We start from the raw sequence: 16,843 nt of genomic DNA on the forward strand, positions 1-16,843 counted from the left end.
AGATGCAGGGGCTCTCCGGCAGATGGGGTGGTGGGCAGGAGTCTCATCCTGCGTGGTGAGGCAAGGCGAGGCAGGGCGGAGGTGCCATTGTTGCAAGGCAAGGTGAGGCAGGGGCTGTTGCTGTCTGACACCATCGGCCCCACACACAGAGGCCAGTGAGCGCATGGGGGGCCAACAATGTCCAACAGCAGCCACAGCCTGCTGGCCCCTCGCCTGGTGCACTCTGAGGCTCCGCAGCCCGCTGCCAGCAGTTCAGAGAAGCGTCCTTTGAGCTGGATGGACGGCCAGCAGCTGAGGAGGCGATGCAGTGGGTTGTACCCAGGAAGAGGAGAGCATGCGAGGCCAGAAGGGATGGGACGGGGGGGGGGAGGGAAACCAGCCATGCTGGGATGCATCCGGCCACATGGGACCTCAGCGAGTTAGCGGGGCTGGTTGAAGAGCGACGGTTGCCATCTCCAGGGCATGGCGCATGTGTCCACAGAGAGGGCTCTGAGTGTCGCCTCTGGCACCCGTGCCATAGGTTCGCCACCAGTGGCCTAACATCTAAATTTTGATCACATGACCATGAGGATGCTACAATGGTTGTAAGTGTGACAAGGGGTCATAAGTCACTTTTTCCAGTGCCACTGACACGGTCACTAAACGAACTGTTATAAGTCGAGGGACTACCTGTTTATTAGTAGGCATGATGTCCCCAACTGAAGATCTGCAGGAGACCGACTGTGCCAACCTTTGTGGAAAAACACCACTTTGAAACTGCTGGCTGAGAGTATTTCCTTATTTCCCAATGGCATCCTTCCACTTTCACTCCGGATCGACTCTTGCCCTCAGCCAGCCTTTAATCCGAATCAACTCATTCCCTTTCACTTCGGAATCCTCTCGAACGCAGAGAAGGGCAGATCGATCTTTTTTTAGCCCCCACAGCCAAAAACCTGGCGAGGATGTCTGATCCGATCCACCTCCTCGTGGTCCCCAATCCACCCCGCCGGCCGCCCAAGCGAACGCAGCCTCAGAACGCGATTGCCAAAGCGTGCTGGGCGCCCATTGGCTGCCGCCTCCTTTGACGTCATCCTTTCCTGCTGCCCTGGTCCCCCTTCCTTCTGCGCTCCGCGCTGTGCAGCTGCGCTGGGCGGAAAGTTTTTCCTTGTTTCTTTTTCTCTGCAACATTTTTTTCGCTTCCGAACTCCTGTCTCTCTCCCCCCACACACACACATTTTCCCCCCTTTTCTGTCCCTCGCCTCCTTTGCAATTCCCCCCCCCTTTTTTTTTGGAAAGCAGGAAACTAGGGCATTTGGTCCTTCCCCACCCACCCCCTTGCCGTGAGTCTAGGAAGAGTTTTATAGCTTGGAAACTACTTTCTTTTTCTTCTCCTGGACGAGAAAGAGGAGGGAGAGACCCTTTCCAGGAAACGCGTCCCGGTGCCGCTCTGGCGGGGCAGTTGCCCCCTCCCCTTCTCCTCCTCTTCTTCCTACTCCCCCGCCCCTATTTGCCTCTGCCAGGGGAGGGGGGCCTTGTTGATTGATTCTGCGCCCCATCATCCCCGGTCTCAAGTTTTTGCCTACGGGACACGGAATCGCCGCGCAGCTGACGAAGCGAAGGGCGAACTCTGAGCAAGAAAAAAAGGTAAGCCTGGATGGATCCGTAGCTCGACGTGAAATTTCAGGCTTAATCTTGGGAAGTGGCATCACGCGGTCTCTTTTCCCCTTCTTGCTGCTGGATTATTCAGTGCACAGGTTTTGCATTGTGGTTGTGTAAAATGGTTCACTCCCTTCCACTCCTGCCCCTCTTTCTTGACTCTTAACATGCATTCACACGGCCGGCTGAGAGGTGAAGCTCCCCATTCGAGGCTAGCGAGTCGTGTGAAGCTGTGCTTCAGAAATCTCTGGGTGGATGGACATGCTGGCGAATACTTTGCCATCTTCCTCACGCTTGGAGAACTTTCCTTGGTTTATTATTTCCCTCCGTTTCTTCTCCCTCTCCAAATAATTCATCGCTGTCTTTGTAATGGGAGAGGTTAGCATCAGAGCTGGGAAGGAAAGTAAAATAAGCTGCGCCTTTAAATAATATCTCTGGGGCAGAGAGTTAAAAAGTTGGCAACCAAGATTTTGGGCCCTGCAAAAGACAGATGTTGATTGCAGCAGAGTTTTTGCATGGAGAATTTGCTTTTATTTTGGATGCTGAAGCCTCAAGTAAGGTTCTTCCTGTTTCAAAAGAGAGAACTAATAAATTACGATCTTCTCTCCAAAAACACAAATTCAAGCTGTTTCAGGCCACTGTCTCCAAAAATGCACTTTGTGGACTGCCCTGAACCCTAGCAGTTTTTATTAATGGTGTAAATGTGTGTGTGTGTGTGTGTGTGTGTGTACACATACACACACACACAAACACACATACAAACATACACTTCTTTACATATGTAACGTTGGCTGCTGAGATTTAAAGTAAGAAATCTGCACAGGAAAATTAAGAATTGGCCAATTTGAGGACTGCTTGGAAATCAACCTGTGCCAAGAAAAATAGTTTACCGGGCTTTTTATTTTATTTTATTTTATTTTATTGGATGGAATGACTTTTTTAAAAAAACAAACCAAAAAAACCTCTGTTTTACATTGTAGGTTTGCAATGCTCAGAAAAAATTCCTTGAATGATGAAAGAAAGGGAAACAACTTAGCAGTAATATTTAGATTTTTTTTTTTTTGTATCATAATGATGACTTTGAAAGCTCTGGGCTTGATGGTGGGGTGGGAATAATACTGGAATTCTGAACAAGCACCAGATTTTTTTTTCTTGCTTTTTCAATCAACTGCTGGAGATATCTCATAAATAAATTTCTAGGTCAAAGTGTGTATCAAGTTCAACTGTGCAAGGGCAAGTTGGTTTCAGTTTCAGGTGATAGGTAACCAGGCTACCCTACCTTTTGCATTCAGCTCTGGTTAAAGAAACCATAGTTTGTTGACTCCTTGGTTTTAACGTGAAAAGGTAGGTTAATGGGAAGGGCAAAGCTGACTGGTCAGCATTGATTTGTTTACAAGCTGATCAGGAAACAGAACTTGGCATGAAAATATCAGCTGAAAGCAAATATCAAACCTGGGTATGCTGTTAATAAAACAAACTTAGAACTTGCTAAAAATCCTCTGGGAACAATTGAAACATCAAAGGAGGTACAGCTAGTCCTCAAATTACGATCACCATTGAGCCCAAAATTAATTAATTAATGCTGAGTGAGACATGTGTTAAGTGAGTTTTGTCCCATTTTACGACTTGGCTTGCCTCTGTTGCAATTGTTAAGTTTAATGACATGATTAAGGTGGCAAAAGGGGGGCACGTGACCCTGGGATGGTGCAACTGTCATGTTCCAAGTATCTGAATTTTGATTACGTGACCATAGGGATGCGGCAATGGTCATAAAAGTATGGAAAATGGTCCATAAGTCACTTATTTTCCAGTGCTATTGTAACTTTGAATGGTCACTAAATGAACCATTGTAACTCGAGGAATATGTATACCAGTAGTGGTCATGGCTTTATATAAATCAACCATTAGAACAGTGGTGATGAACCTATGGCACGGGTGCCAGAGGTGGCACTCAGAGCCCTCTCTGTGGGCATTCGCGCCGTCGCCCAGTCCTAGGCCTTCAGCTGGGTTTTATAAAACCTTTTCACTTTAGGCCTTCACTGTCACTTGCAAAAAAAAAAAAAAGTTCAATCAATCAATTTCAACTTCTCGTGGGAAAAAAAAAGATCTTGCAAAGTTGGAATTGATTGATTGAACTTTTTAGTCCCACCCAGTCTGCCGTTACCACTGTAGCCACGCCCACCCAATAGGCCATACCCACCCAGCACCTGATGATGCATAAGTGGGCTTTGGGTTGCAGTTTGGGCACTCGGTCTCTAAAAGGTTCGCCATCACTGCATTAGAACAATATGGAAGATTGCATGCAGCTGTGGTTACCACGTCTGAAAAAAAGATGTTGCAGAATTGGAAAAAGAGAAGAGCAGAAAAGAGGCAACCAGAGTAAAAGTGAGGTATAAAACTTAATTTTATCTGCTGCCAAGATTAATCTCTGGACAAGATGGGCAGCACATAAATTTATTGATAATAAATATGAAAATATTGCAGTGCTGCATTGTTTCATAGCTTGCAGGAAAGGTGACTAATTGATTCAGGACCAATGCAAAGGATGCTGTCTTCTCTCCACTGGAAAGTTCATCAAATGCATCGGATCAGCTGCCGTGTCACACAGAACACTTGGCCCGATCAGCCTCTGGTTCAGTACAACAGCCATAACTCGGCAACATTTTGCTTTGGTCCAGCAAAATGAATAATGCATGAATCTGCTTGATGTGTAGATGAGGTGAAACTAAACCCTTGTGGACGCTGGGAATAATTAGATGCATATTTCAGGTTACGATCACTGCCTTTTCTTTTCTACTAAGCCAAAATCTTTGGGTCACCTCGCCACATTTCCATGCAGTATTCCAGCGTTGCCTTATTCCACGATGTTTGTCAACTTCACAACCTTGGGATTTCTTGAGGATAAACTGGCTGGATTGCATGCGGTGATCCTTCTCTGAGTTACAAGCTCTTTATTGCAGGAAACAAGTGTTTTTGATGTGTTGGGGTTTGCTTTTCTAAAAAAATAAAATCTGAATTTAAATAGGATATTTGTTTCGCATTTTATCATGGGACTTGTCCTTCTTCTTTTCTCCTCCTTCTCAATCTGGTTTTTGATGAAATACAGGTAGTCCTTGACTTGACTTACAATGGAACTGAAAAAAAGTGACTTATGATTGTTTTTTACACGACCTTTGCAGCATCCCCATGATCACATGATCAAAATACAGATACTTGGCAACTGATTCATATTTATGATCATTGCAGTGTCCTAGGGTCATATGATCCCTTTTTGTGATCTTCTGACAAGCAAAATCGATGGGGAAGGCAGATTTGTTTAACAACCAGTTGCTAACTTATCAACTGCAGTGATTTACTTAATAACTGTGGCTAGAAATGCCGTAAACGGAGCAAAACTCACTTAATAAATATCTCACCTAACAATAGAAATTTTAGGCTCAATTATGGTCGTTAGGTCAAGGACTATTTGTATTAGGAATTAGACACAGTCTTTCTCTTCCTTGGCATGTTGAAGGTATGTGGACTTCAACTCCCAGAATTCCCCAGCCAGCAAGCTTAGAGCAATCCATTGAGTTAGCAAACAATGAAAAACTCCAGTCTGAACCTCATAAAATGCTATTTCCATTTAATTTCACAAACAGCATCATCCTATGCATGGATAGTCGTAACTCAGTTCCACTGTGATTCTCAGAACTTATTTCTGGGAATTCTGCAAGCCATCAGTCTTCATAGCTCTGTTACATGCAGTCATATGTTAGAAAGAATTAGCAAAAATATTATTTTTCCCCCCTATATTTTCTACACCCCATGTTCAGGGCTTACTGCTGATTCCAGTCTACATTTTGGGTGAATTGAGAAAAGGTTTGCCATTTGGGATTATGATTTTGGAATTAAAGGGGGGCAGAAGTGAACTGCTTATTTTCCAGGAATTAATATATTCAGAAATAAGTAGAGTTATCAATAACTAAGATAACTAAGTAGAATTATCAATAGCTCTGGGGAGTATATGTGGGTTTTTTTCAGTGTCGGAAAAATGGATTATTGTTGTGATTTCATTGATTGGGGTTGAAAATGGAAGGGTGACCTTAGTGATTGACAGGTCTCGGTTTGGTTTCTGGATACTGTGAACAGTTAATGCAGCAAAAAGAACTTATTTTAAGAGGGGTCCTTGGTGCTCTCTGAGCTGGATTGTTTTCTTGCAGACATTTCATTATCCAAACTTGGTAACATCATCAGTGCTGGTAAGGAGAGCATTTTGCTATCAGTTTATAGTGGCTTGCCCTGTCAATGGGGATGGTCTTAGAGATTATTTGGGCTGTTTGCTGTTGGCTTCTTTGGCAATTTCTTGATTGAGGTATTGTTTACCTGATCATTGATCTGATGTTAACCTTGGAGTTAATCTATGCTGATCTGGGTGCTGATTGCTGGTAGAAAAGTGCTTTTTGTTCCCTTTTGGGCTGGGTGACAGTCCTTTTTGCAGTCTATAGATCAGTGATGGCGAAACTTTTAGAGACGGAGTGGCCAAAAACTGGCCCCGCCCCTGCTCCACCCTCTGCCCCGCCCCCACTCCATCCCCCACCCTACCTGCCCGCAGGGTCACTCACCACCTCCAGGGCCCGCCACAGATTGCCCAGGCAGCCCAGCAGTGCCATGGCGGCCACATCCTCTGCCCGCACCTCGCAGCATCAACCGCACGCAATGGGGCGTGAGGGCAGAGTCTTGTCTACGCTGCCTGGCTGCCATGTCCTTGGCTACGCTGCTCTGTGTGGGCCACGCTCGGGGGGGCGACTCTCCTCCAGGGGGGCTGCTGGTGAGGAGGGGGTCATGGGGGAAGTGAGGCTGGGGCAATGGCATGTGTGCCCACAGAGGTTCGTGCCATAGGTTCACCACCACTGCTATAGATGTTGTTAATATCTATGTGTCTATTGAGGGCTGATCTATCAGAAATTCCCTGACATTTTTGGACTTGGCTTGGTCTAGGACAGTCACATGTTTCTTATTTCACTTATTTCGGTTTCAACTTGTAGATAGTCTGAATGAAGAGAATGAGCCTAAATTGCTGCAAAAAATATCTGTGGTTCTTCTTGGTGCAGATAGTCCTCGATTTATGTTCACAGTTGAGGCTCATTGCATGCCAGCTGGGGAATGCTGGGAGTTGAGGCTGGGGAATGCTGGGAGATTTAACCTGTCTGTGGTGCTGGTTAGAGCAGTGGTTCTCAACCTTTCTAATGCCGCGACCCCATAATACAGTTCCCCATGTTGTGGTGACCCCCAACCACTTATACATCACTGGGTGCCAGGGGCGTGGCCAAAGAAAAGGGGGAAAAATGGCGGACAGCCTTGTTTGGTGACCCCCGTGAAATGGTCGTTCGACCCCAAATGGGGTCCCGAACCACAGGTTGAGAACCACTGCGTTAGAGAATTCTGGGAATTGAAGTCTGTGCTTGCTAGTTGGAGAATTCTGGAAGTTGAATATCACACATCTGCCCACTTCACATCCAATCAGGATTGGATATGAGTTTTGGGAACATATGGAAAAAGCAAAAAAAAAAAAAAATTACTAGTAAGAGTTGAGATTTTCTGCTGGGGGTTCGTGTGGATCTTTGGAGACTTCGTTTGAAAGTTGAAGGTGCTTCTGTTCTCTTGGAAAACTGAAAGACCCTTTTATGTCCTCCGTCTTCTATATAGTCTTGATGTCTCGGGGTTTCCCGTCTCCTGAACGTGCTTTAATTTCCAGTAGACAGAAACCCACAACTGTGCCACGTTCATAAAGGCTGAAAAGAACTGCTTTCTAACTCCAGAGATTGGAGCCAGCCACTGGAGACCAGGATCGGGCAGGCGAGAGGCTGACGGAACTTGAAACTTGCATGTTAGACTTGAAAAATGCCACAGAATGCAACTCCTTCTGACTTGCGTCAGGGACATGCTAAAGTTGTTTGTTCCTTAGCAGGACAAATTGTTTCTTGGATCTGAATCGGAGCTGGGATTTTCTGTTGGAATCCTCTCGTTCTCGGAGGAGCTATTAAATGGCCTGCAGAGTTGTAATACTGTAATATCTCAACTTTCCTATCCTATACAGGACTTGCTGGATTTGCATTCCACCTGAGAGTCAAAGCAACATAAGCGGGATTCTGGATTTTTGTTGTTGTTGTTGTGGTTGTTGTTGTTAATTTTTATTTTGCTTTCGTGCAACCACAACCCAAGCAGATAGGGTGGACTGATTGATCCCTTCTGGGAATTTCCATAACCGAGAATGGATTTGTTTTCCCCATTCTGCTCCATCACCTTAACCCAGTGGTTTTCAGTCTTGGCAACATGAAGATGTGTGAAGTTCAACTCCCAGAATTCCCAAGCCAACATGTTTCTCGACTTAGAATAAAATAGAGCTGGAAGGGACCTTGGAGGTCTTCTAGTCCAGCCGCCTGCTCAAGCAGGAGAACATATACCATCTCAGACATGTGAATGTGCAGTCTTTAGTGGAAACTAATCAAGGAGAGAAGCAACTTAGAACTACGGAGAAACTTCCTGACAGTGAGAACAATTAATCAGTGGAACAGCCTGCCTCCAGAAGCAGTGAATGCTCCAACACTGGAAGTTTTTAAGAAGAGACTGGACAGCCATTTGTCTGAAATGGTGTAGGGTTTTCTGCCTGAGCAGGGGGTTGGACTAGATGACCTCCAAGGTCCTTTCCAACTTTACTACTACTTCTACTACTACTACTACTATTATTATCGATCATCGCACAGTCAGCCAGATGTTCAGACTGGATTTGGCATTTTGTCTACCTATCTACTACTACTACTACTACTACTACTACTATTATTATTATTATTATTATTATTTTCTTAAAACCTCCAAAGATGAAGCACCTACAACTTCTGGAGGCAAGCTGCTCCACTGGTTAATTGTCCTCACTGTCAGGAAGTTTCTCCTTAATTCCAGGTTGCTTCTCTCTTTGATCAGTTTCCAACCATTGTTTCTCACCCTTCCCTCTGGTGCTTTGATGAACAACCTGACCCCCTCTTCTTTGTGGCAGCCCCTCGGATACTTGGAGTGGACTTCGATTCCCAGAACTTCCCAACTCCCAGACCAACTCCCAGAATTCCCCAGCCAGCATGGATGGGCTTCAATTCCCAGAATTTGGGCTGTGTTAGCTGGGGAAATCTGGGAGTTGAAGTCCGCAAAATTCAAATTGTCAAGGTTGAGAAACACTGCTTTAACCACTATATCATGTTGGTATTGTTGGGGTGATCAAGACCAAAATGATGGCAGAAAATGAGTATCGTGGTGCATTTCTTTTGCTTTTGTGTTGATCTGAAGACATGTTCAAAAGAAGAGGTGGTGGCATCAGAAAAGCCCTTCTGCATATTATGGATTTTGACTGTTCCCTGTGGATGCTGTTGCCACCTGTATGTTTGAGCCTTAAGGACAGGACTTCTGAATTTGTCCTCAGGTGCTATTTGTGTTCTGAAACATTAATGGAGCCAGTTAGTTGCAAAATAGTACAAAATAGTTGCAAAAAGGAACTTCAATCTAATTGTCATTCAAAGGAACATGAATTACATTTCATAGCAGAAGCCTTCGTTTTAATATGATAAATCTTTCGTTGTTAATATTACTGCCTTATTATGAAGATGATGGTGATTTTAATCATCCATCCAGCTCAGTCAACCCCTTCAGATCCTTGACTGTAACTCCTTCACTGTCCAACTAAAAGGAAGCAAAAATGAGGTTCTGACATCAAATAGAATAGAATAGAGCTGGAAGGGACCTTGGAGGTCTTCTAGTCCAGCCCCGTGCTCAAGCAGGAGAACCTATACCATCTCAGACAAGTGGCTGTCCAGTCTCTTTTTAAAAACCTCCAGTAATGGAGCGTCCACGATTTCTGGAGGCAAGCTGTTCCACTGGTTAATTATCCTCACAGTTAGGAAGTTTCTCCTTAATTCTAAGTTGCTTCTCTCTTTGTTCAGTTTTCAACCATTGTTTCTTGTCCTGCCCTCTGGTGCTTTGGAAAATAATTTGGCACCTTTTTTTTTTTTTGCAGCCCTTCAAATACTGGAATACTTATATCATGTCACCCCTATTTCTTCTTTTTCTTTAAACTAGCAAACCCAAGTCCTGCAGCCGTTCACATGTTTTAGTCTCCAGGCCTTGGATCACTCTAGTTGTTCTTCTCTGAACTTTTTCCAAGGTCTCAACATCCTTTTTGTGGTATGGTGCCCAAAATTGGTTGCAGTATTCCAGGTGTTAGGAAAGCATTGTTTTGGAGTTAAAGAAATAGCATTAAAAAACAACATTTTGGAAGAGAAGTCTTCTAAGGCTGTCCAAAGTAGAAACTTAGTGGGGCTGTTCCCATTGTTCTGGGCATGTTTTATGATCCCACCCTTGCAGTGGGTCAGTTCCAAGTTGGATTAGTTTTGGATTGCTCAAAACATCTCACCCATAGTTCAGAATAAACAGTTTCAGAAGGATCTATGATGTCCCTGGAATCCAGCTAAGTTTGAGGGATCCTTGGTGCTCTCTGAGCTTGCTTGTTTCCTTGCAGACGTCTCATTATCCTAACTAGGCAACTTACCTTGTTAAGGTAATGAAACGTCTGCAAGAAAACAAGCAAGCTTGTTTTCAAGTCCTTGAAATAAGGACCCCTCATTTCAACCCTGAGTTACAAATATTCATTGGTACCAGCTAAGTTTACTTAACAAAGTGTCCAATTTCCTAAATAGTTTAGGAATGAGATTTGTGAAAGGCCACCATCTCTCCTATGAATTTACCTAATGTAGCTGGACTTTCAGTTCCTAGACTTGCATAGGTAGCCCTTGACTTACAACCGCTTGTTTAGCGACTGTTCGAAATTACATCATCACTGAAAAAAGTGAGCTATGACTGTTTTTCATACTAACGGCAGTTGCAGCATCCCCATGGTCACGTGATCAAAATTCAGAGGCTTGGTAATTAGCTCATATTTATGACAGTTGCGGTGTCCCAGGATCAAGTGATCCCCTTTTGCGACCTTCTGACAAGCAAAGTCAATGGGGGAAGCCAGATTCACTTAACAACCATGTTACTATCTTAACAACTGCAGTGACTCACTTAACATCTGTGGCAAGAAAGGGCGTAAAATGGGGCAAAGCTCACTTAATAACTGTCTTGCTTAGCAATAAAATTTTTGGGCTAAATTGGGATCATAAGTCAAGGATTGACTTATGTATTCCTGTATTCCCAGTTTGGTTTCAAGGATACAGTATATTCTTCACCATTCTGTTTTACCAAGACACTTTCACTGTTCTGGTGCTTCTAGCTTGTAACATCCAGAAACCAAGATCTTCTTTGCAACAGACATTAGTCAGGAGGCTGAGTTGTGTGGGAAGGACAGACTAGCACTGTGGTTCTCAACCTTTCTAATGCCGCGACCCCATAATACAGTTCCCCATGTTGTGGTGACCACCAACCACTTATACATCACTGGGTCCCAGGGGCGTGGCCAAAGAAAAGGGGAAAAAAATGGCGGACAGCCTTGTTTGGCGACCCCCATGAAATGGTCGTTCGACCCCAAATGGGGTCCCGACCCACAGGTTGAGAACCACTGGACTAGCAAATTTGGACATATCCTGTTTAGAAGGATTTTTTTCTCTAAGCCTACTCAGAGTCCTTATTTGTTTACTTTATTTAACAAGAGTTAGATTTTTCATGTAGCTAATATTTCAGTTTTGTACTATAGTCCTTACATTAACATAGCAAAAACATATAGGTCCAAGGAAATTAAACCATTAGCATTTCAGAGTTCCAATTAGGTTGCTGATTCATTTCCCCCTGAAAATACAGATGCTTTTAATTTCTTAATTGCTCAGTACAGATGAGAGATGAACAATAATACAGCTTAGCTTCTCTTTGGAAAGATTCCCTGCATATGTCTGATTCAGTAATTTGAAGCAAAAACCTTCACAATCCAACATTTAGATTTCTCCTTCCAGTTTCCAGAAAATCAGTTTTTATAAAGGTCTGTGGTTTGAACAGATGAAATCAAAATGTCACCTCTTGAGATAGGCCAACTAAGTTCTTTAATTGCTGTGGAAGCTTTTCTCATGAAGTTACTTAGTTTTTTTCACATGTATTTATTTGTACGTACATCCATAGTATCAAGTGTAGAGAAATTGGGTATGTCTAGACCAGGGGTAGGCCACCTTGGTTCTTTTATGACTTGTGGACTTCAACTCCCAGAATTCCTGAGCCAGCCATGCTGAGGAGAAATTGAGAGGTTTCCAAGCTGAGCCATGCTGGCTCAGGAATTCTGGGAGTTGAAGTCCACGAGTCATAAAAGAGCCAAGGTGGCCTACTCCTGGTCTAGACTAACAAAGAGAAGAGGGCTGCCGCAAAGAAGAGGAAGTCAAGCTATTCTCCAAAGTGCCTGAAGGCAGGACAAGAAGCAACGGATAGAAACTAATCAAGGAGAGAAGCAACCTGGAACTAAGGAGAAACTTCCTGATAACAATTAATCAGTGGAACAACTTGAAGTTGTGAGCGCTCCATCCCTGGAGATTTTTATGAAGAGATTCTATAACCATATCTCTGAGATGGTATAGGACTTCTTGTTTGAGCAGGGGGTTGGACTAGAAGACCCCCAAGGTTACTTCCAATTCTGTTATTATACATTTGGAAAACATGACCCCGTTAATAGACGTAAATGAAATAATTTGATTTGTTAAGCAAGAGACTGACAACTTCATATGATGCATGGATAATAACAGTTTGGCTGTCGTCCACTCATCCTAGCTAAAATTGCCTCACTCCCTAGCTTAGAACATGTGTGAAACATTGAATTAAAGTAGTTGATCTGTATTTGTAAGTCCAGTGTGCAAAGCAGTTCTTTGTGCATTATGGGTACAGTTTCCATCTTATGGCCTGAGGTTATTTTGGATGCCTTAGTGGGCACATTGTACATGTAGACCAGTCTGGTTTTTATATATTCAATTTTGCTATTTTTCTGAATTTCTTAAAAAATGTGGCTTAGGGGACACCCTTTGTAGAAACTCTGGGTCTTCACACCAAAAGGTGGGGGAGCAGACTACAATTTGAAAAATAAATCAATTGACTTTTGATGACCCATAAGACTTCATCATGATTCAGTATTTCCTTGATGCAGTAGTAGTAGTAGTAGTAGTAGTAGTAGTAGTAGTAGTAGTAGAAAGTCTGTAGCAAAAGCAAGCAAGGGTAGTACCAATAGTCATAGGCTCCTTGGGTGCAATTCCAAAACAACTGGAGCACCACTTGAACACCATTGGCATTGACAAATTCGCTATTAGTCAATTGCAAAAGGCGGCCTTACTAGGAACTGCTTCCATCCTGCGACGATATCTGTAAGACCATCAAACATCCACATCTGCCTATCCCAGGTCCTGGGTAAGGACTTCATAGGAAGACAAAAAAGCCAAGTCCAGTCTGAACATCTGGCTGACTGTGCAATGATCTATAATAATAATAATAATACAGTTGGAAGGGACCTCTGTCTTCTAGTCCAACGCCTTGCTCAGGCAGGAAACCCTATACCAGTCCTCGACTTACAATATTTCATTTAATGACTGTTCAAAGTTACAACGACACTGAAAAATGCGAGTTATAACCTTTTTTCACAGTTGTGACCTTTGCAGCATTCCCCCCCAAGGTCACATGATCAAAATTAAGATGTTTGGCAACTGATTCATATTTATGACTGTTGCTATATCCCAAGGTCATGTGATCCCCTTTGGCGACCTTCTGATAAGCAAAGTCAACGGGGAAGTTAAGTGATTCACTTAACAACCGTGGCAAGAAAGGTCATAAAATAGGACAAAACTAACTTAACATGTATCTCACTTAGCAACAGAAATCTTGGGCTCAAATGTCGTAAGTCAAGGACTAGCTGTACTTCTGGAGACTCTGTTTCTCCTCATCTTCCAACTCTGAAGAAGAGTTAAATTTGTATTGTTGGGTATTGTCTGAGTTTCACAATGAACTACAGGTAATCCTCGACTTATGACCACAATTGAGCCTAAAATATCTCTTATTATGTGAAACATTTGTTAAGTGAGTTTTGCCCCGTCTTTACGATTTTTCCTGCCACCATTGTTCAGTGAATCTTTATAGTTGTTAAGTCAGTGACACGGTCGTTAATGTGAATCTGACTTTGCTTGTCAGAAGGTTGCAAAAGAGGATCACATGACCCCAGGAAACGGCAATTGTCATAAATATGAAACAGCTGCCAAGCGTCTGAATTTTGATCATGTAACTGTCATGGTTCCGACAGATGAAACTCTTCAAAGAACTTCGCAGCATTGTTTACCTTAAAGAATTTTATTCAAGTTGCATGGCATCTGCACGGAGGAAGCCAAAATCTGAATTCCCCTCCCCTGAGCACATAGTATCAAAGCACAATTCCCTCCTCCAATTAACAGTCATAAATCACATTCTCCAATTAGTTTGAATTGCAGGCTTTCCCTCCTGTTCTCTAACCCGCCAATTCTTTTCATCTCTTATTTCAGGCTCTGAATTCACACACTAATACAATATTGTTATGTCTAACTAACTCCCACCACATTCTGCCTCCTCCCACAGCATCATCTAATTCTAAGAGTAAAGCATAAGAAAGAAAAAGGCTGCATCTTCATATGTTGTCAAAGCAAGAACATCCAATGTTAGCAGCGTTGACAGTAACTGTGAAAAACAGTCCTAAGTCACTTTTTTCCATACCATTCTGACTTCAAACGGTCACCAAACAAACTGTTGTAAGTATATGAACAAGACTGGTTGAAATTAAATCTAGAAAATAGGCTTGAAGGCAGTGGGAGCACATCTGAAGTCCATCTTGTGGCAGGCTAGTGGGCTTCCTTGGGCAGTTGATTGCTGATTGTGAGAACAGACTGCTGGACTTAAATAGACAGGGGTCTGATCCAGAAGGTCACTGTTTACATTCATATTCCTCGACTTAAGATCACAGTTGAGCCCCAAATTTCTCCTGCTAAGCAAGGCTGTTATTAAGTGAGTTTTGCTCCACTTCGTGACCTTTCTTGCCATAGTTGTTAAGTGAATCACTGCAGTTGTTAAGTTAGTAACACATCTGATAAGCGAATATGGCTTCCCTATTGATTTTGCTGGACCATAAGAAAGGCTGAGTCCAAAGAATGGAGGCCTTTGAACTACGGTGCTGGAGAAGACTCCTGCAAGTCCCCTGGACTGCAAGGTGATGAAACCGGTCAATCCTAGAGGAGATCAACCCTGACTGCTCTTAGAAGGCCAGATCCTGAAGTTGAAACTCAAGTACTTTGGCCACCTAATGAGAAGGAAGGGCTCACTGGAGAAGAGCCTAATATTGGGAAAGATGGAGGGCAATAGAAGAAGGGGACAACAGAGAATGAGGTGGCTGGATGGAGTCACTGAAGCAGTAGGTGTGAGCTTAAATGGACTCCATAAGATGGTAGAGGACAGGAAGGCCTGGAGGAATGTTGTCCATGGGGTCGCGATGGGTCGGACATGACTTTGCAACTAACAACAACAAATTGATTTTGCTTGTCACAAAAGGGGATCACATCACCCCAGGACACTGCAACTGTCGTAAACATGAGTCAGTGGCCAAGCGTCTGAATTTTGATCACATGATAATGAGGATGCTGCAAAGGTCGTGTGAAAAACGGTCATAAATTATTTTTTTCCAGTGCTTTGTAATTGTTCAGAATGATCGCTAAACATAAGTTTGTAAGTTGAGTGCTACTAGTAAGTGAACTTCCATTAGGTATGCATGTTCAAGAAATACATCCAATAGACAAAATTATGAATAAAACCTCAGGGTTGTGAGGAAAAAATTCATACAAAAATACTAGATTGAGCTTTTAAGCAAGCTTTTTTTTAAAAAAAAAATCTGCAGGCTCTAGTCAAAAGAGAGGGAGCTAAGTTTAAGATTAGAAAAATAATAACACTTGACCAATTCCAACCCCTCTTGAAAGTTTGATGTCTTAGAAACACTCCGCAGATGAAAAATGGAAATAAAAACATAATTTAAAAAACTGTGTGTTAGGAAAAGTTTAAGAACCTTCACTTTGGAATTTGACTTTACAGCTTTTATTTCTGAGGCGTTTGTAGCTGCGGAATATTTGCCCACTCTTCAATTACAAGCTTTCCTGATCCAGAATAGTCCCACTGAATGCCTTTTCTGTGCACCACGTGTACGGAAAACAGATTATTGGAGCCTGAAAAGGAAATATGGGGTTCGTTTGAGTTATTTTCTTTGCACAGAAACTCCAGACATACATATTTGCTTTTTCCCAGGAAGTGATAACAGTATGTGGGCTGCTGCAGGTCGCCAACCGGGCCTTGTATACGAGTTCCCCACTAAAGTCCCATTGTTTCTCTGAAGAAACAGGAGCCAAAATTATTAACCATGTTTCATTCAGAAGTGCTTGAGGGAAAAACCAAAGGGAGGTGTGTTGTCGGAGTACAAAGAATGAGCTAGCTTCCAAAGTAGATGTCCATGGAGATTCTCAATCATCCAGGTCAGGGTTGTCCCAAAGATGCTTTTTCACGAGGCGACTGCACTTTCTTGTTTTTTCTTTGAAGACATTTCACTTCCCATCCATGAAGCTTCTCAAGCTCTGATTTCCATTCCCCATCATCCGGTCAGAGCTGAAGAAGCTTCTTGGAGGAGAAGCGAACCATCTCCAAAGAAAATCAAGAAAGTCCAGTTGCCTTGTGAAAAAGCATCTTTGGCACCTCCAAAATAGAATTAGTGGGTTTTTCTTGTAATGGGGCAGCCTTATTCCTGTCACTTTGGTGGTTGAGATGTTGCTCCTTTTCTCATGCTTTGGAGATGAACAACAAGATTGCAGGATCCAATCTGCGTTGATCAAGAGGACCAGAGGTTTGGTCTTCTGACCTTTCGGACCCACCTTTAGGGAATTGTGACTTACGACCGGTTTTCACACTTATGACCATTGCAGCATCCCCGTGATCATGTGGTCAAAATTCAGACACTTGGCAGCATGATTGTGGCAGTGTCCTGGGGTCGCGTGATCCCCTTTTGCAACCTTCTGACGCTCAAAATCAAAGAGGAAGCCAGATCCGCTTAACAATTGTGTTACTAACTTAACTGTGATGGTTCATTTAACAGCTGTTGCAAGAAAGGTAGAAAAACCGGGCAAAGCTTGCTTAATAGCTACTGCCTTGCTTAGTAGCAGAGATCTTG

At 43.2% G+C, this 16,843-nt stretch overlaps 1 protein-coding gene across 3 annotated transcripts in view; it reads left to right on the forward strand.

Moving 5' to 3' along the window:
• The first annotated feature begins 1,092 nt into the window (after positions 1 to 1,092).
• LOC120313608 (mitogen-activated protein kinase kinase kinase 3-like) overlaps positions 1,093 to 16,843 on the forward strand; it is a 118,088-nt gene continuing 102,337 nt past the window's right edge. For all 3 annotated transcript variants that reach the window (XR_005558190.1, XR_005558191.1, XM_039355688.1), the window contains exon 1: positions 1,093 to 1,623. The gene's annotated coding sequence lies outside the window, so the exon portion shown is untranslated. The remainder of the gene's footprint in view (positions 1,624 to 16,843) is intronic.

The sequence above is a fragment of the Crotalus tigris genome, unplaced genomic scaffold (assembly GCF_016545835.1).
Source record: "Crotalus tigris isolate CLP2741 ecotype Arizona unplaced genomic scaffold, ASM1654583v1 scf7180000018733.473104, whole genome shotgun sequence".
Lineage (NCBI taxonomy): Eukaryota > Metazoa > Chordata > Lepidosauria > Squamata > Viperidae > Crotalus > Crotalus tigris.